Raw genomic sequence first — 20,905 nt, forward strand, 5'->3', positions numbered from 1 at the left:
GATAAGCTGCGTCATCATCAATTGCCTTTAATGTGCATAATGTACACTTTGTCCTGCTTTTTATCCAAGGATCTAGGCATGACAGAGGTGTCTGTTGTTTTTTTTTAAAGAACGTGGAGAGGCTGTGGCATTTCCTGAATAAGAAGAAACAGATTCTATAACAGTTCTGAGATTGAACATAGGATTTATTATTAACCTTTCCATAGCTTCAATCATTAGCTTCAATCATAATGTCACTTGAGTGAAGAAAAATATTTAATGTAAGATGAAGCTTGTAAGTCATTGCATCCTTTCAGTCCATGGCAGACTCCTGGGAGTCATTTTAATTATTAAATAAAAAAAAGCATTGGACACAGGAGTAAGTTTAAGAGACCTGAGTTTTGAGGTGTCTGGCTGGCTCAAGCAGAGGAGCGAGCAACTCTTGATCTTGGGGTTGTGAGTTCAAGTCTTATGTTGGGTATAAAGATTACTTAAAATAAATAATTAGGGGCACCTGTGTGTCTCAGTCTTGCGCATCTGACTGTTAATTTTGGGTCAGGTCAAGATCCCAGGATGGTGGGATCCAGCCCTTGCCACCGGCTGTGCCATGAATGAGGGGCCTGCTTAAGATTCTCTCTCTTGCTCTGCCCCTCTCCCCCGCTCACGCGCTCTCTCTCTCAAATGAAAATAAAATAAATAATTGAAAAACAACAAGTAAACAAGAGACCTGAGTTTTGGCTTGGCCACTAATTAGTTTTATGGCCTTGGAAAGTTGCTTAACTTCTTTTGAGATTTTTCTTCTCTAAATTGGTGGGTAAGGATGGGAGAGAGGTTTAATCTTAAGGTTTCCTCTTCACCAAAGAGCTTGACACAATCAACACCTAATACAAATTTATCCCACACAGCCTCATTGCCCTGCTCTCCTCGCTTTTCCTTGAAAGTCTTCGAGGGACTCCCGCAATTGTCTTGCTTAGATTCCCATCCTGGCCCTCACAAGGGCTGTGTATCCTTTGCTAGTGGTGTTTGAAAAAGGTAAGGAAGCCTCGTTTTTCACGGTTGCAGTAAGGACACTTCGGGCTCCAGGCTGGTAGTCTTTTCTGGAGGTCTCGGTCTCCTTTCCTCCTTTTACCATTAGGCCTCTTCCTAGTGCCCGCCGGTGATTAGCTTCCTGTTAGGCGGTTCTGGGGATGGCGCCAATTTGCCAGATCCTGGCAGCTCTGGTTCTGAGGAGGTGGCATGGTAGGGCCTCACGGTTTGGGGCCCTTCTTCGTAACTCCTTCAGTGGAAATTCGTATCGTGACAACGCATTTCCGATTTTCTTCCAAAAAGCCCAAACCTGGGGTCACAATCATGCCTCTATAAGCAAGTTAACTACTGAGCTAAGAGGACACCAACGTGGGCCAACCACTAGTCTCAGGAGCTCTACTTCAAAGCTCCGGACCCACGGGCAGTTGCGGCGGTGGCTGGAACTACAAGGCCCAGAATTCCAGCGCGCACGCGCGCTGCCATTGTGATGCTCCTTTCCCGGTAACTCGCCCTCTCAGGCAAACCTGAAGATAGCGGCAATTCTCCGGTGGGGGGCGGAGACGCTCTCTGCCTGACTCTCCGCCCCCGTCGTGATAGGCAATGGGACCAGCCAACCGACGTGGCGGGTTTGGGTCGTGCTCTCCAATCAGCACCTGCGGCGGAGAGGTGGGCGTGCGCACTGGCAGGGCAGGTGGGCTAGGCTGTGTCGGGTTGCGAAGGGGGAGAATAACGTCGGGTCGGGTCAGCGGGCGCTGCAGTAGTCGCCGCAGCGGCGATGGGAGCGGTGGGGACGAGGCGGCGGCGGCGGCGGCAGGAGGAGGAGCAGGGGCTGGCACAAGAGCAGCGGCTGGGGGCGGCCAGCAGCAGCATTAACAGCAGCCGCAGCCGCCGCCGCCGCCAGTAAACGCGGACGGCACCCGAGGGGACTACCCAGCCGGCCGGCCCTCGAAGCCGCGCTCGGCTCCCGCCGCAGTCGGCGGCGGGGGATGGGCAGGCGGCGGCGGTCCCGCCTGCTGAGGGTTGATCCCTGTCGGTCCTGGTCCTGAGCTGGATCCGAGCCCTCCGCCCGAAATCCCTGCGTCCGCCACAGCCCAGGTAGGACACACCCCCCCGAACCCCCCGGGCGCCTCTGGGGTGCCCCGGGCCCCGCCCTCCCCCAGTCCTGACCCCCTCCTCCAGCCGCACCCCTCGCGGAGTGACCGACCCTGGTGCGGAGGGGAAGGGTACGAGAGTCTCCTCGGTAGCTGCCCACGCCCTGGGCTTGTGCCAGACCTAGTCACTCCACCTCGGAGACAGTCTGCTTCTACACCGTTTACCCGAAGGCTTGTGCCCTGTTTCCCGAGAGCCTTTCGATGTCTTGACTGAACTTGGAGGGTCACGAAGCTTCGTCTGTTTCTCTCTCTGTAGGTGACCCATATATTGCTTGTATTTATGCAGCTTCTGGTACCAGGGCTGAGCTCAGAGGGTTCTCAGGATACACTGAGCGCTTCTTTCGCACCCCGCCTCCCCAAATATAATAGAAGGAGGCATGGGACTATGCAGTCTGTTTGCTGTGTAGTAACGACAATGAAGGCCATGACTTTCTGGTACTTAAGGTGCAAAGTAATGACCTGAAGGATTTGCCTGCCATTTGCCTGGACTAAGATGATGTTGACACCCTGGGTGCTGTGGGAGGGACAAAAGACTCCACACGTTTGTACTGTCAAATCAGAGAAGTAAATAATCCATTGGATGCCAGGATACTTTATCGCGCAGTGAAGTTAATTTTGTTTCAGTCGTGGCTGCATTGGAGGTAAAAATGACATTGAGTTGTACTTTGCTTTGAATTAAAGTTGATAGGTGGCAGCAATCCCGGTATTAACTCTTCTCATCCTTAGCTTTAGAAATTGTTCTTTAAACATGAGAGAGAGCAGTTTTCTTATAGTCTATGTATTATGTAAAGATGTTTTGGTATTCAGTGGAAATTGAGATTTTGAAATCCAAAAAAACTGAAATACACGAGGATCACATTATTATGAATGGGCGCATGTACACATACACGCAGGGAGAATCCACTCTGTGTTTTGTTAATGTGTGTTCTGAGCCATTAATAACAGTTGCATTGGTTTCTAAACACTGATTTGCCAGAATAGACCACAAAGAAAGATGTGTTTGCTGTCTTCTTTTGGCTCAGTAGAATAATGTTCTCTTTGGGGGGAAAGGAGAGATGGGAGATTGATTTTAAAGTATCGAGGGAATTGAATGTTATGTATTTCTTATAAAGAAACAGTAATGTTGACAAATATTACTAATATGACTAATCTTGAAGAACTAACTCTAGAAATTTTTCAAATAATAAGTGTACTCATTTCCATGGCATATTGTGATTCATTGAAATTGAAAACATACCAAAAGGAACCTTTAATTTAGAAAGTTATGTTTTCCTGTATGATGTATCTTGATCAAGGCACTGAAAGGGATGTCTGAAGCATGCTTATAAAGGAAAGTTTCTCATTCTTTTATGATAGAATGTTAGGAAATGTTTTTTTCTCTTTCAGTTTTAGAAACATAAAAGAAATTGAAGTCCCTAGCTTCATTAATTTAATTTATAATATCAAATTGAAATAAATCTGATCTTCAGTAAGGAGCTAAAAATAATAGATCTTGCTTATGCTCTTGTACTGTGGTTAATACATAATTTAGTAAATTCTCTATTGTACTATATATGATTTCAGATTTTGTGTCTTTTTTTTGACTTAAAAAAATACTGATTATTTTAATGCCTCAGGAAATCTCCATGAGAACACGCTCATTTGCTTTAGCAAATTGAACTCAATTATAATAGGGCTTCAAATAGTTTTAAATGTAGAGTTGGAAGTGAAGTTTGTATAATTTAGACAAATTTGAAAGTATTTTACCTCAAAAAAATGGGCTAAAAGGTGATAATTAGTGATAGATTGTTGGTTTTTCAATGTAAACAAATCTTACAGAGCTTAGTTCACTATCATGGAATCTAACTTTGACAGGGGCAGTCAATTCTTTATATTTTATAACCTTAAAAAGTACTATATAGAGATGACAACTTGATTACAACTTGTGAGAGACTTTGACCTGGAACCACCCAACTAAGACACTCTTAGATTCCTAATCCTCAGAAACTCTGTGAGTTAATGAATGTTTGTTGCCTAAAAACAAAAAGCAATGTATAACAAGGGAAAAATTTTAATGACTGTTATTGAACTATCAGTCTGTTGAATTGATTCACGAAATAAAATAGCCTTTTAGAATTAATGGAAAATATAGCTTACATCCTTCCCCACTCTTAAAGAAGTCTCCTGTAGAAAAATTCTTTTATAGATATGTGGCAAACAACTTTACAATTTGGGCTTTATAATTTGAACTTTACAATTTAAGTTACTCACAATGATTCTAGTCATGTATTCCTTTTTTTTTTTTTCTCTTCTTGAGGTTTTTGAGAAATACTCAACATATAGCTGGAGTTGTGTCCGTTTATTTGATTAGTAATATTGCAGGATATCTTCAATGTATGAATTTTTGAAATTAAACATATTTATGCTATTTTACTTCCTTGTCGTCCTTTTTTTGTTGTTGTTATGCAGTGTATTGTAAATAATAGCGATGGCAGTGGTGGATTCCAACCCCGACCCCCCCCTCCCCCCGCCCCACCTGAGGCTTCAGTGGATAGAATCGTTGTGTTGAAAATACTTTTATAACTTTTATTTGTAAATGTTCAGTGTTTTCAGGTTAAATGTCATACTTCCATGTTTGAGACAAGAGTCTTTAAGTCTGTATGAAAAAGTTGAGTTTTTTAGAGCTAACTTTTGAGCATATGAACAACACATATAGTATTGCCACTCAGAAGTTACTGTCTTCCTTGGGGTGCCTGGGCGGCTCAATCTTTTGAGCGTTGGACTCTGATTTCAGCTCAGGTTGTGATCCCAAGTTGTGGGATCAAGCCCGGTGTCAGGCTCTGCTTGGTCATGGAGCCTGTGTGCAATTCTCTCTCCCTCTCTCTCTTTTTCTCTCCCTCTCTCTCTCTTTCTCCTTCTCCTTCTCTGCCTCTCTCCCCTGCCCCTTGCGCTCTTTCTCTCTCTCTGTCTCTTTCTCGGAAAAAAAAAAGTTTCTGTCTTCCTTAATATCTGGTGATCTTATTGTAGGTTTAAAATACAGGTTGAAGGGTGGCTGGCTGGTAGAGCATGTGACTCTTGATCTTGGGGTTGTGAGTTCAAATCCCACCTTGGGTGTAGAGATTACTTAAAAAAAATAAAAATCTCTAAAATACATACTGAAATTAAATTATTTACGTAATGTGAATATCAATTTTGCCAGAAAATTTTATCTTTTAAATCGGTGATTTTTAAGCAGATTTCTTGGTATATTTTCATTTATGTTTTATGACTATGGTAAACATAGTTATTCTTCTCTTTGTGGTTATTTTATATGTTCTTTTTTTTTTTTAATGGTTGTTAATTTTTAAGAGAGAAAGAGACAGAACACAAGCAGGGGAGGGTCAGAGAGAGAGGGAGACACAGAATCTGAAGCAGGCTCCGTGCTCTGAGCTGTCACCACAGAGCTGGACATGGGGCTTTAGCCCATAAACAGTGAGATAATGAGTGACCTGAGCTGAAGTCAGACGCTCAACTGACTGAGCCACCTAGGTGCCCCTGTTCTGTTTGTTTGCTTTTTTTTAATGTTTATTTATTTTGAGAGAGAGCACAAGCAGGGGAGGAGCAGAGAGAGATGGAGTGAGAGAGTCCCAAGCAGGCTCCGCACTGCCAGCACAGTGCCCTATGCAGAGATGGAGCTCACAAACTGTGAGATCATGACCTCAGGTGAAATCAAGAGTTGGACTTGTATTGAATTTTTTTCATGATTTTTTTTTTTTAACCTTTGTATATGAGATCCTTGATGTTTTGGGATGTTGATAGTTCCTTTTTATTGTATTAAGAAATTCACTTTCACTTAGATTTAAACTTCCCATGGTAAAAAATTAAGTGTTATGGGGCACCTGGGTGGTTAAGTTCATTAAGCCTTCAAATTCAGGTCAGGTCATGATCTCATGGTTCGTGAGTTAGAGTCCTGCATCAGACTCTCTACTGTCAGCCTGCTTCCTATGCTCTCTCTCCGCCCCCCCCCCCCCCATGTGTGCGCGCACGCGCTCTCTCTCTCTCTCAAAAATAAACATTACAAAAAATTAAGTGTTCTTTGAAAAGAATCTGAGGTGTTTTAGTGTCTTCTGAATAGGAGGTGGTAGGGGAGCCTGGGTGGCTTAGTTAGTTAAGCATCCGACTTCAGCTCAGGTCATGATCTCATGGTTTGTGGGTTCAAGCCCCAAGTTGGGTTTTTTTAAAAAAAATTTTTTTTTTCAACGTTTTTTATTTATTTTTGGGACAGAGAGAAACAGAGCATGAACGGGGGAGGGGCAGAGAGAGAGGGAGACACAGCATCGGAAACAGGCTCCAGGCTCCGAGCCATCAGCCCAGAGCCTGATGCGGGGCTCGAACTCCCGGACCGCGAGATCGTGACCTGGCTGAAGTCAGACGCTTAACCGACTGCGCCACCCAGGCGCCCCTCCCAAGTTGGGTTTTACACAGACAGCTCAGAGCGTGGATGGAGCCTGCTTCAGATTCTGTGTCTCACTTTCTCTCTGCCCCTTCCCTTTTCTCTGTCCTTCCCCTTCTCTCTGTCCCTCCCCTTCTCTCTGCCCCTCCCTGAGTTCTCTCCCTCTCTCTCAAAAATAAAGAAGTAAAGATTAAAAAAAAAAAAAAAAAAAAAAAAGAATGGGAGGTGGTAGCTTTTCACTCTCTCTGGTAAGCTTTCAGGATTTAACTGTGTTTTAGGAATCAGCATTTTTGTTTTATAGAAAGTTTGCACCTTAATGAAAATAAGAATTGGTATTTTTAAATGTTTGAAATAGAAAATTTATTTGCCATTATATGTATTTTTACCAGAATGCTTTTTATCATTTTTTTTATATAGAAGTATATGGTTGGTACAAAATGTTACTTTAGTTTCATATGTACACAACTTATATGTAACACTATGCCCACCACAAGTGTACCTACCATATGTCACCATACAGTGCTATTATAGTACCATTGCCTATATTTCCTATGCTGTACCGTTTATTCCCATGACTTATTCATTCCATAACTGGAAGCCTGTACCTCCCACTCCCCTTTACCCATTTTGCCCCCTGCCCTTGGCAACCCTCAGTTTGTTCTTTGTATTTATGGGTCTGTTAATGCTTTTTGTTTGTTCATTTGTTTTGTTTTTTAGATTCCATATATAAGTGAAATAATATGGTATTTGTCCTTTTCTGTCTGACTAATTTCACTTAGCAAAATACCCCTTAGGTCCATCATGTTGTCACAAATGCCAAGATCTCATTGTTCTTTGTGGCTGAAATATTCTATTGTGTATATATACCACTTCTTTATCCATTCATCAATGGATGGACACTTGGTTGCTTCCTTTTATCATTTTTTTACATTTGTCTTCTTTCTGCAGTTTCAAGATAATTGCCTTTTTAAAAAAGTGATTTCACATTCTTTTCCTTGTCTTATTCATTTAAATACTGTATTTTGTTAATATTTGACATTTAGTTTTATACATGTTATATATTAAGTTGGAAAGACCCTCTTTCTTACTTTCTTTGATCCATTAAGGGCCTAGTTTCTAAAATACTTCAGAAATGGTTTTATCAACATTTTGCAATGACCAATGAGGCAGAGGTGAGGGGAGGAAGTAGGAAAAAATGAATAGCTAAAGAGACTCTTGCCTCTCATGAAATTTGATTTGAAAAAATCATCTGGAAGCTAATTCATATGGTAGATAGTAAACTAGATTAGGACTTCATTTCTGCTGTGCTTGTTTAGCACTTAGAAAATCCAACATGTCCAAGACAAAAGTCAGCCCTCTTTTAAGTGCTTTAGTTCTCCAAATGAAGGTATTATTATTTAATCAGTTGCCCAAGCTCAAAAATCTCATTATGTATGTATATATTTTGGTTTCCTTTTTCCCCTGGTTCTACCTGCACAGAATCTCTCTTTTTTATTTCTATTGTAACTACCTTAACTTAGCCTCTTTTCACTTCATTACCTCTCCTTAAACATGTGGCAGCTCTGAACCTCATTATCTCTCCTTGGAATTATTGTAATAGCCTCATCCATTTGTTCATTAAATATTTGTTCAGCATCTATTGTGTTACTATGCTAGGGGTTAGAGATTTGGCAGTGAAAAGGACAAAAATGATGTCACTTCTGGAGCTTAACAATATAATGGAGGCAGTCTGTTATAGAATAAGGAATTCTAAGTGTTCCAAGTATCATGAAGGGAAAATGCAGACTACTGGGTGAACATATTACCAGACAGAACTAACAGTCTGGGGAGTGGGTTCAGGGAAGTAGTCTTCTGTTTTGTCACCCACAGTTTATTCTCCATATGCCAGCAGATTCAGAGGTTAATAGATATATTACAGCTATAAGCTGTTAAGTAATTAAAAATAATAATTTATTTTTAATAAGCTTTTTAAATAAAAAAATTTAATAAGAATTAAATGTTCACACAGCTTTTGAAACAGCTTCAGACAAATGCTTTCAGAACACCAGAGCATTTGAAAAATTTGGTTCTACAGAGTCTGTCCACCTCTCTGTACAGTATGAGTATCTACTTTGGGTTTTCTCAGGCTTCAGTTGCTTGAGTACTGACAGAATTCCCATGTTATGTTTCACATAGCTGTGTTTGAACCTCAGAAATGAGGACTAGGCATTACCAGTAGGAGGGTATGTATGGTTACAAAAAAGAAGTCTTCCAGGTAAGTAACTGTCTCTCTGTGGCTAGAATCTAACAGTTTATAGGTGACTTATTTTTTTTTTCATTAAAAAAAATTTTTTTTAATGTTTTTATTTATTTTTTTGAGACAGAGAGAGACAGAGCATGAGTGGGAAAGGGGCAGAGAGAGAGGGAGACACAGAATCTGAAGCAGGCTCCAGGCTCTGAGCTGTCAGCACAGAGCCCGACACGGGGCTCCAACTCACAGACTGTGAGATCATGACCTGAGCAGAAGTCAGACAGTTAACCCACTGAGCCACCCAGGAGCCCCTATAGGTGACTTATTAAATATACAAGTAATTAGGATATAATTTGCATATCTTTGTAAGTTTAAAAATATGTAATGCATTTGCAAATCAGAAAAAAAAAAGTCTCTTACCATATTCTGGCACCTAATTTTGGTTTAGAAAATAAAGTTACTAGAGCCATTAACCTCTACATTAATAAATGCTTGAGTGGGAGAGAGCCAAAGCATAAGAGACTCTTAAAAACTGAGAGCAAACTGAGGGCTGATGGGGAGTGGGAGGGAGGGGAGAGGGGGTGGTGGGTATTGAGGAGGGCACCTGTTGGGATGAGCACTGGGTGTTGTATGGAAACCAATTTGACAATAAATTTCATATATTTAAAAATAAATAAATAAACATTAAAAAAATAAAAAACGCTTACACAGCAAATGACTACAAACTGTTAATTATGCATCAGGATGCAATTTGAGTGTATTCTAATCTTTACTGTAACATATCATAGTACTTAACTCCTTTTTGCCTCAGTTTTGGTATTTTTAAAAAGGAAAATTAATATACTTATAATTAAAATGGAGATCATTACAGAGAAGTTTCTGTATTGATTTTTTTCCCTTTGTCTTAGTGGGAAGATCATAGACCTATAATGCTTTGTTTGGTTGATATAGCTACAGAAGATTTTACCGAAGGAACGGTCTTGTTCAGTGTTTTCATTACAATCTGGCCATGTAAGTTACACTGTACTTTCTTTAGGGAAAGGATTTGCTTATGTGTTGTTAGTGTTGTAGCCAGGGAGAAGAGAACTAGATTGTTTACACTTTTATCCTGTTGTCAGTAATTGTAACTATACTGACTTGTAAAGTTTGTCTTTAATAGGTATTTTACTTTCTTGAATACATTTATTGAACCCAGAGAGTTTCCATGCTGCTAGAAGTGTAATTTACCTCCTGTGAAAGTTTAAAAGGAACATTTGAAGTATGAATGGTGACTAAATATTCTTTTCCTTTTGCTATCAGCAAATAGCATTAATCACAAATCTTTATCTCTTTTTAATAGCCCTTTAGAGAGGCTCTGGCCAAAAATCTTTGGGGTAAAACAAAAACAAAATCCCATGAGATTTATCCTATTCTTGACTGTTATTTCTGTTCTTTACATTAATATTAAGTGTCTTGAAAAACTTAGCTGTTGTGTACCTCTGTAAACTTGCATCTCTCTCTCAGCTTGTTTAAAAACATAATTGAGAGGCTCCTGGGTGGCTTGGTCAGTTGAGCATCTGACTCTTGATTTTGGTTCAGGTTATGATCTCACAGTTTGTGGATTTGAGCCCTTAGTTGGGCTCTGCACTGACAGTGTGAATCTTCCTTGGGATTCTCTCTGTCCCTCTCTCTCTGTCCTAACCCCCCTTTGTGTTCTCTCTCTCTCTCTCTCAAAATAAATACATAAAATTTTTAAACAACAAAAAAACCGAGGGGGCGGGGCAGAGACGAAGGGGGCATAAGATCTGAATTGGGCTCTGCACTGACAGCGGAGAGCCCAATGTGGGGCTCGAACTGACAAACCAGGAGATCGTGACTCGAACTGAAGTTGGGTGCTTAGCTGACTGAGCTGGACACCCCGAGATTATTTTTTATAATGTGAAAAATACATTATTTTGACTTTTGAGATAGGAGGTAGCCACTCTGCATCATACTATATTCTAATCTATTTTTGGAATACAGATTATGTATTCTACCTGTTTATATAATGGATCAGGATTACTTTGAAAGCATCTGGTCTTTTACTCTAATAATAGGAGGTGTTTGATAAATGTTTTTTTTTTTTTTAATCAAATTTGAAAAAATTTAAGACCTTTTTTTTCTTTAGATTTTTTTTTCCCCCTAGCATGGAATCCCTCTGGGCCCAATGAGTGTATCTAGAAATTAAAATATCTGCTAAAAGTGGAAAGAAACTTTATATAAGACAGTATGGTTACAGTAACTGACAACAAAATAAAAGTGTAAACAGTCTGTTCTTTCCTTCTGGGACTCCAGTTACATTACATGTTTTAGGCTTTTTGATGTTATCCCATAACTAACTGATGATCTGTTGGTTGGGTTCCTTTTTCTCTGTATGTTTCATTTTGGATAGTTTTTTTTTTTTTTTCTCTTCTCTATCTTCCAGTTTATAATCCCTTCTTTTACAGTAGCTAATCTGGTGTTAATCCTATCCAGTGTTGTTGTTTTAATGTTTATTTATTTATTTTTGAGAGAGAGAGAGAGAGAACACAAATAGGGGAGGGGCAGAGTAAGAGGGAAGCAGAATCTGAAGCAGGCCCCAGGCTCTGAACTGTCAGTGCACAGCCAGACTCAGAGCTTGAACTCATGAACTGTGAGATCATGACCTGAGCCAAAGTCAGACACTTAACCAACTGAGCCACGCAGGCGCTCCCCCCTCCCCCCCTTTTTTTTTTATCTCAGATATATACTTTTAATGTCTAAAAGTCCTTGTCTACCACTTCTATTTCTGGGTCTGTTTTTACTTTTCTTTCCTCCTTTCTGTCCTTCCTGTCCTTTTTTTTTTTTTAATTAAAGTGTATTTGATACACAATGAATGTTACGTTAGTTTCAGGTGTGTAGAATACAGTGCTAAGATAAGACTAGAGTTATGTATGCTGTGCTCACCACAAGTGTAGCTCCCATTTGTTACCATGCAATGCTATTACAATACCATTGGCTGTATTTCCTGTGCTTAACCTTTCATCTCCGTGATTTATTCACTCCATTAACTAGAAGTCTATACCTCTTAATCTCCTTCACCCATTTTGCCCATCCCACCACGGCCCTCCCCTGTGGCAGTCACCAGTTTGTTCTTTGTATTTGTGCATTTACTTTTTTTGTTGTTCATTTTTTTTTATTTGTTTTAGATTCCACATATAAGTGAAATCATATGGTATTAGTCTTTCTCTGACTTATTTCACAGACCTTCTAGGTCCATATGACAAATGGCAAGATCTCATTCTTTTACGGCTGAGTAATAGTCCACATTCCATATATATTCCATAATATATAACTTCTTTTTTATTCATTCATCTCTCTCTCTCTCTTTTTTTTTTTCTTTGAGAAAGCCAGAGAGAGAGAGCATGTGCGCAAGTGGGGGAGGGGAAGAGGGGAGAGAGGGAGAGAGAGAGAAGCTTAAGCAGGCTTCACACCCAGCATAAAATCATGACTGGAGCAGAAATCAAGAGTCGGACGCTTAACCAGTTGAGCCACCTGGATGCCCCTATTTATTCATCTCTTGATGGGCACTTAGTTTGCTTCCATATCTTGGCTATTATACATAATGCTGCAGTAAACACAGGAGTGCATATAGCATTTTGAATTCGTGTTTTCATTGGATAAATACCTAGTAGTAGAATTACTGGATCACATGGTATTTCTATTTTTAGTTTTTTGAGGAACGTGCATACTGTTTTCCGTAGTGGCTCTACGCATTTGCTTACCATCAATAGTGTAAGAGAGTTCCTTTTTCTCCACATCCTTGCTGACACTTGTTATTTCTTATATTTTTGATGCTAGCACACTGACAGGTGTAAGGTGATATCTCATTGTGCTTTTAATTTTCATGTCCCTAATAATTAATGATGTTGAACATGTTTTCATGTGTCTGTTGGCCATCTGTATGTATGTCTTTACTGGAAAAATGCCTATTTGGGGCCTCTGCGCATTTTAAAATTGGATTCTTTGGATTTTTTTTTTTCTGTTGAGTTGTGTAAGTTGTTTATATATTTTGGATATTAACCACTTATCAGATATATTATTTACAAATAGCTTCTTCCATTCAGTTGGTTACGTTTTCGGTTTTGTTGATGGTTTCCTTCACTATGCAAAAGCTTTTTATTTTGCTGTAGTCCTAATAGTTTGTTTTTGCTTTCCTGCAGAGATCTATCTAGAAAAATGTTGCTAATGCTAATGTCAGAGAGATTACTGCCCATGTTTTCTTCTAGGATTTTATGGTTTCAGGTCTCACAGTTAGGTCTTTAATCCACTTTGAGTTCATTTTTGCGTATGGTATAAGAAAGTGGTCCAGTTTCATTGTTTTGCATGTAGCTGTCTAATTTTCCTAGCACCATTTATTGAAGAGACTATCTTTTCTCCATTGTATAATCTTGCCTCCTTTGTTGTAGATTAATTGACTATAAATGTGTGGTTTTATTTCTGGGTTCTCTTTTCTGTTTCATTTATCTATGTGTCTGTTTTGATGATTCAGCTTTGTAGTAGATCTGGAAATCTGGGATTGTGATACCTTCAGCTTTGTTCTTCTTTCTTCAGAATGCTTTGACTTGGGTTTGTTTTTATTGATTGATATTTCCTTTTTTCATCCCTGGTAATTTGTTTGAGTGCCAGACATTATGATTTTACATTGTTACGTGCTGGATTTTTTTTTTTTTTTTTTGTATTCCTTTAAATATTGGGGAGTTTGTTTTGGGATACAGTTATTTGAAAATACTTTGAAGCATCCAAGGCTCTGAATGTTTTTGAAGGTCTTTTTCACTCTGGTGAGTATGCAAACTATTCATAGCCTTATTTAAGCATCAAAGATTGTTCTGCCTGCCCCTTTCCAGTGGTTTGAACTTGGCTTTGATCACTTCACTTCCTTACACAGGTGCATTGATAAGTACTTAGCCAGAATCTCAAGGAGAATTCTCTCTAGATATCCACAGCTCATTCTTTGTGCTGATATCTCCTCTCCAGTGTTTTGTTTTGCCTTGACCTCCCCAGAACTCTGAATTTTGTCTCCTTAACTCAGTGAGATTTCTGGTCTTTGTTTGGGTTCCCCATCCCTGTATTGTGGCCTGGAAATTCTCTCCAGGTAGTGAGTTGGGGGCACTTGTAAGGCTAACTTTATTTCCCTTTTTCTCATGGATCCCTATTCTGTAGTGTTTATTGTCAATAGTGTCTAAAAACCATGTTTCATATATTTTGTCCTTTTTTCTAGTTGTTTACTGTGGTAGGGTAAATCTAGTCCCTGTCACTTTATTGTGGCCAGGAGCTGCAGTCACCTGGTGAGTATATTTAAATCTCAAACAAAGAGGAGTCATATTTCACAGTTATGCTGTCATTAGAAATTTATGTATTATCTTTATGCCCAAATATAGCTTCAAAGATATCTTCTATGCCCTTTAGACACATTATAAGCTTCTGATGATTAATTCTAGCACTCTTCTCATTGGGATTAAAATTGTAGTAAAAATAATTTTCCTACTACTCTGTTCAAAAACAGAATCTAACATAAACTGTATATGTCACTATGTATAAAAACCATGCTGTTATTTATTTTGTGAATTATCTAGCTTCCCCTCCAAATAGGAGGATATCTAGTTATAGATATATAGCTACACACCCACACACACCCACACACATATAGTTATATAGTTATATAGTTAGTTATACAGTCTATCTAGATAATAATAGTTATAACTGAACTTTGTTTCCTTTTGCTTTATATCCATCCCCCTTATACGAAGTCCCTTAGTGGCTCCCCTTTGCTGAAATAGAATAAAGTTCATTTTCTTCCTAGCATGATTTTTATAGTCTGAACTCAGTTTACCTTTCATGTCTATGTATTCTTTCTCTATGATCAGAATTCTTTTAGACTAATCTTAGTCCATGTAGACAACTGTACATATTCATTTTTCCATGCACTTGTGTGTTCATTTCCATTTATGTGCCTTTGCTTAGCTCCTCAGTCAGTTAGCTTTTGCCTTCAAACAAACCACCCCAAAGTTCAGAGGGTAACACAATTTGTTAGTTAAATATTCTGTGGATTGGCCGTTTGGGTCCAACTGCATATTCTTTTTTGGTCTTGTCTGGGCTCATGTATGCGAGGAATTGTGCTAGCTTGGGTTTCTTCACAATTTGGGTTCCAAAACAAGCAATAGAGGGCTAGTTGAGAGCATAAATGCATTTCAAGCTTCTGGGTCATGTTTGCTAGTGTTCTGTTGGTCAAAGCAAGTCACAGGGCCAACCTCAGTTTCCAGGGTAAAGAAACTCTACCTCTTTGTGGGAGATGCAGCAAGGTCACATTGTAAAAAGATATGTATACAGGAGTGGGAGGAATTTGTGGTTATTTTGCAATCTACTGAACCATCATCATAAATCCTGTCCACCTCCTCTGAGAAACTTTGTATAATCTTCCTATCTCATGTAAACCTCTCGCATTTCTGATTTGTCATGTGTACTTGGCCCTTACAGTTTGATGTTGATTAACTTTTTGTATTTTTTACCTTTTAAATCCAGAGAATTACTGTTACTTTCTGTTTTTGCATTATGTATTCTATTCTAAAGAATAATTTGGAAATAATTATCTATGTTTTCTTCTTTCCTTGCTTGTAAATTAATTAAGGGCAAAACCATGCATTACACTTCTACCTACTCTTCTGTGTATTTATAACAATTCATTGAATGACTATTTTCAAATCATCTCTCATTTACTTGTTTGAGGATGACTTAATTTCACTCAGCTGTATAGAATGTGAAAGAAGTTGTATTCATTCTTCCAATAATTAAACATTTATTGAAAGATTGTTCTGTGGTAGGTATTATGCTACATACTAAGTACAAAGATGAGAAGAATTCTGCTCTTGACCTCAAGAAATTTATAGCATTGTAAATTATGTATGTGCTTATAAGCCTGCTTCTTTACTCTGAACCTAGATTTCTGCCCTATAACCAACTCATAGGTTAGCTGGCTTTTCACTATTGCATAGATGGAACAGTCTCCTGCTGTCTGTCACACTGCTAGATGATTGTTGCCTAATCTATTCTGTGCCTAGCTTCCTTGCCTCTGGTTTATATGACTATTATCTTTTGCTGTTTTCATTTATTTATTTTTTTTTAACATTTATTTTTGAGAGGCGGGGGAGGGGCAGAGAGAGGAGAGAGGGAGACACAGAATCCGAAGCAGGCTCTAGGCTCTGAGACGTAGGGCTTGAACTCTGTAGCCATGAGATCATGACGTGAGTCGAAGTGGGGCACTTAACCAACTGCGTGCCCCGGTGTCCCTCCTGCTTTTTTTTTTTTTTTTAATAAGACATATTAATCATAGACTACGTAAAACATTGGTGTGAAATTTAATATTATTATAAATGGTCAAGAAATAGAACATTACCTGCATCTCAGAAGCCCCTTCCTGATCTTATTCCCTTATACCCCAAAGGAATCTATTCTCGTGACTTTTGTAAAAAATCATGTCCTTGCTTTTATTTATAGACTTTTACTACCTATGTTTGCATCCCTATTTAACATAATTTAGTTTTGCTTATTTTTGAACTTAATATAAAAGGATTTATATTGGGGGGGCACCTGGGTGGCTCAGTTGGTTAGGCAACGGACTCTTGATTTCAGCTCAGGTCATGATCTCATAGTTCATGGGATCAAGCCCCTGCATCAGGCTTCACGCTGACAGCACGGAGCCTGCTTGGGATTCTCTCTTTCCCACTCTCCCTCTCTGGCTTGCATGCTCCCTCTCTCTCTCTCTCAAAATAAATAAATAAGTTTAAAAAAAGATCTATATTGTAAGATTTTTTTCTTTATTTTTTTATTTAAAAAAAATTTTTTTTTCAATATTTATTTATTTTTGGGACAGAGAGAGACAGAGCATGAACGGGGGAGGGGCAGAGAGAGAGGGAGACACAGAATCGGAAACAGGCTCCAGGCTCCGAGCCATCAGCCCAGAGCCCGATGCGGGGCTCGAACTCCCCGACCGCGAGATCGTGACCTGGCTGAAGTTGGACGCTTAACCGACTGCGCCACCCAGGCGCCCTGTAAGATTTTTTTTTTTTTCAATGTTGTTTGTGAGACTTGTTCTAGTAGTTCAGTGTCACAGTAGTTTATTTTTGGTTTAGTATAGTTTTTATGGTAGGTAGAAAATGGTCCCTTGAAGATATTGGTGCCCCAATCCCTGAAACCTGTGACTGTATTACCCTTAAGGTTTATGTATTTATTTTGAGAGAGAGAGAAAGAGCAAGGGAAGGGTAGAGAGAGAGGGAGACCGAGAATCCCAAGCAGGCTCTGCACTGCTAGCACAGAACCTGACTTGGGTCTCAATCCCACAACTGTGAGATGATGATCTGAGATGGAATCAAGAGTCTGACCCCTAACTGACTGAGCCACCCAGGTGCCCTGTGAATGTGTTACCTCATATGTCAGAAGGCACTTGGCAGATGCGATTAAGTTAAGGCTTTTGAAGATTATCTTTGATTACCCAGGTTGGTTCAGTGTAATCACAAGGAACCTTAGAAGAGGGAGACATATATAAAGAGACATGATGTTTGAAGCAGAGCTCAGAGAGAAAGATATGAAGATGCTGTACAACTAGGTTGGAAGATGCAGGATGGGGCCGTGAGCCAAAGCATACCGGCAGCTTCTAGAAGCTGGAAAAGACAGGAAAAAGTATTCTCCCCTAGAACCTCCATTACAAGCATAGCCTTACTGACACCTTGATTTTAGCCCCATTAGAAGCCTGGACTTTTGATTTCTACAATTGTAAGATTATAAATTTGCATTGTTTTGGCAATAAATTTGTGGTGATTTGTTACAGTAGCAGTAGGAAACTAATTCTTTCTTTCTTTCTTTCTTTCTTTCTTTCTTTCTTTCTTTTTTTAACTATATGACTATATACTACACTTTATCCATTCTTCTCTTACTGGACATTTGAGTTGTTTTTTGTTTTGGCGTTTATGGATGGTGTGGCTATGAACATATTTGTGTATGTTTCCTGGGGCTCATGAGAGAAGAGTATTTTTAGGATATATACCTGGGAAGAGAGTTATTGGGTCACGAGGTATGCACATTTTCAGCTTTACTTAGAACTATTTCCAGAGTACATTCCTACCAATGGTTTATGAGAGTCTAAGTTTTTATTTTTAAATAATTTCTTCTTTGATAGTCACTATGATAATGCTTCCTTCCTTTATGTGGGCGGGTTCTCAAAATTTGCTTCAAGTCAAGACACATTTAGGAACTAATTTATACTTTTTCTAATTTAGAAATAGTAGGTGGCATTGGTTTATTTTTATTCCCTTTTTGATCAACCAATTTTCGCTTAACCTTAAAAGCAAGATTATAACAATGCAAATGCTGTAATTTAATTTGTAATCATAGTTGTAGAGTAATATTTTTCTCTTGCTGGCAAAAACATTTTTGTATGAATTTGCTAAGTAGTAGTTGTATAATGGGTTTAAATTCAAGGCCTCTATGCAAACATGATAATTTCTGTTCATCAGCATTCAAGCAGCACAGGGACTGCTTTGGACAGTAGTATGTCTGTTAATGTGACTGTTTCTTCTTTTGGTTAAGAAGCATACACAATGATTTGTTAAGTAATCATGGCCATTTATTGAGCACACTTAGTATGCCAGGCATTGTGATAAATAGTTTACATATATCATATATTGTCACTTTTAATCCTGAGATAGCCACCATTGTTACCTGTTTTTTTTTAGATGAGGAAATTGAGCATGGAAAAGTTAAGTAATGGGCCTTAGATTATACAACCAGGATTTGAATCTAGGTAGTTTGGTCTTCATGTCTATTTTTTGAGAAGTCTCTGGACTTAGAACACAATAAACTCACTGAAGTATTATGTTAATTTCTCTTATAGGGAGTTCTCTTCATTTGGTGTGGTTTGGTCTAGCTTATTTTTATAGAATTATTATAGGATTTTTTATCCATTTGCCATTGTTCCTCTTATTCTTATTTTCATTTTCCTTTTATTTCTCCTTTTCTTCGCATCTTTCTGTTATATTTGTGTATGTGAATCTGTATAACTTTTAAATTATAGTTTCCTCATTTTCGTTTTGTTAATTTCATCAAATATCTATTTTTTTAAAATACACTTTTGTGTTAAAAAATTTTTTTTAAATGTTTATTTTTGAGAGAGAGAGAAAGAGACAAGAGTGTGAGCAGGTGAGGGGCAGAGAGAGAGAGGGAGACACAGAAATTGAAGCATGCTCCAGGCTTTGAGCTGTGCACACAGCCTGATGTGGGGCTTGAATTCGTGAATGATGAGATCATGAACTAAGCCAGAGTCGGACATTCAGCCAACTGAGTCACCCAGGCACCCCTCAAATATCTATTGATTAACTGCAAAGTTTATATATTTTTTTATTATGGCAGAGGGTATGTGATTATGATATGGTTTTCATCTTTAAGGGATTTATAATCTAGGGGATTGTCAGTGTTTGCTTATTAATTTGTTGGCTGTTTTCTTCTCAGTCTTTTTCTATCTAACACGTTTCAAGTGATTTTTCACCACATGTTATTTTACAAATTGAATATCCATTTAATATGTTTTGTTCATATTTCATCATCTTTGGGTCTGTTTGGGCAACATCTTCAGATTTATCCTCATTGACTGAATTCATTAGTATGCTGTTTACTCTATTAGGATCTAGGTCATTAAGGTCACCTAGGTTATTCTAGGTCATGAATATTATTAAGGAGGAAATTTTTAATTTTTCTCTTGCAGTATCTAGTTTTCTTGCATCAAGATTGATTATTTTTAAGTTATTAGTGTTACTGAAAAATGAATTCCAATTATTTGCAGCCAAATTACATTCACTGTTTAGATATAATTAGTGATGTGGAATCAGAAAGAACTATTGCCCCATACCATTGAAGGCTGGTGTGTCACTTATTTATTGCTGCATAACAGATTACCCAAAACTTAGTGTTTTGGAATAACAACATTTATTATTTTACAGTGTCTTTAGGTCAAGATTTTGGGTGTGAGTCAGGAAGGTACTCTGTTTTAGGGTCAGACACAGGCTGCAGTCAGGATAGGCTGTAGTTGTCACATGGCTCAGCTGGGGAAGGATCTGTTTCTTTGCTTAGTCCGATGGTTGGCATTGATTCAGTTCCTTTGGAGTGGTTGAACTATGGGCCTCAGCTCTCTGCTATAGCTCTTGGTACCAGTTATAAATGGAATCATATAATTTTGCTAGCAAGGGCTATCCTCAGTTCTTTGCCATGTTGGGCCTTTCTTGGGAGGCAACATGGCAGCTTGCTTCATCAGAGCACCAATTGGGAAGGGCCAAAGAGAAAGAATGTGAGCAAGGTAGACGTCTTTAGCAATATATTTGGGAAGCAACCTACCACTTTTGTTATATTCTATTCATTAGCGGCAAGTCACTAGATTTTTTTTGTTGTTGTTAAAAAATTTGTTTTAATGTTTATTTATTTTTGAGACAGAGAGAGACAGAGTATGAGTAGGGGAGGAGCAGAGAGAGGGAGTCACAGGCTCCAGACTCCGAGCTGGAGCCCCAATGTGGGGCTCGAACTCACGAACCGTGAGATCATGACCTAAGCCAAAGTCGGATGCTTAATCAACTGAAGCACCCAGGCACCCCAACTCATTAGATTTCACCTACACTCAAGGAGGGATCAAAAGCATGAGATGAGAGATCATTGGGAGCCATTTTAGAAGCAGTACAAGTAGTACATCTTGGTAGCTTATAAGATTCTAGGTGTTTTCTGTAGGGTTCAGTTCCTAATTGGAACAGGTGTATTCTTAGATTTATTTCAGTGTTCTGTGAAGGACTCCACACAGGGTGTCATTTTGTTCCATGATATTTCCATTGGTAACTTAAAGTGAGACCATGAAAATTATTTGGATTTTGTAGTTATATCTGAGGGGTAACTAGTAATCATTAAAAAAATTTTTTTTTACTGTGGTAGAATACACATAAGATTTACCATTGTAACCATTTCTAAGTGGACAAATTCAGTGCCATTACATACCTTAACACTGTTGTGCCACCAGAACTTTTTCATCTTCCCAAAATGAAA

General features: G+C 38.8%; 1 protein-coding gene across 3 annotated transcripts in view; it reads left to right on the plus strand.

Annotated features, from left to right (window-relative positions):
- The first annotated feature begins 1,592 nt into the window (after positions 1-1,592).
- Positions 1,593-20,905, plus strand: part of TTBK2 (tau tubulin kinase 2) — a 164,768-nt gene continuing 145,455 nt past the window's right edge. The window contains exon 1 of one of the 3 annotated variants that reach the window (XM_047862921.1): positions 1,593-1,671. The gene's annotated coding sequence lies outside the window, so the exon portion shown is untranslated. The other 2 variants (XM_047862922.1, XM_047862920.1) reach the window with 2 other exon arrangements.

The sequence above is a fragment of the Prionailurus viverrinus genome, chromosome B3, assembly GCF_022837055.1.
Source record: "Prionailurus viverrinus isolate Anna chromosome B3, UM_Priviv_1.0, whole genome shotgun sequence".
Taxonomy (NCBI): domain Eukaryota; kingdom Metazoa; phylum Chordata; class Mammalia; order Carnivora; family Felidae; genus Prionailurus; species Prionailurus viverrinus.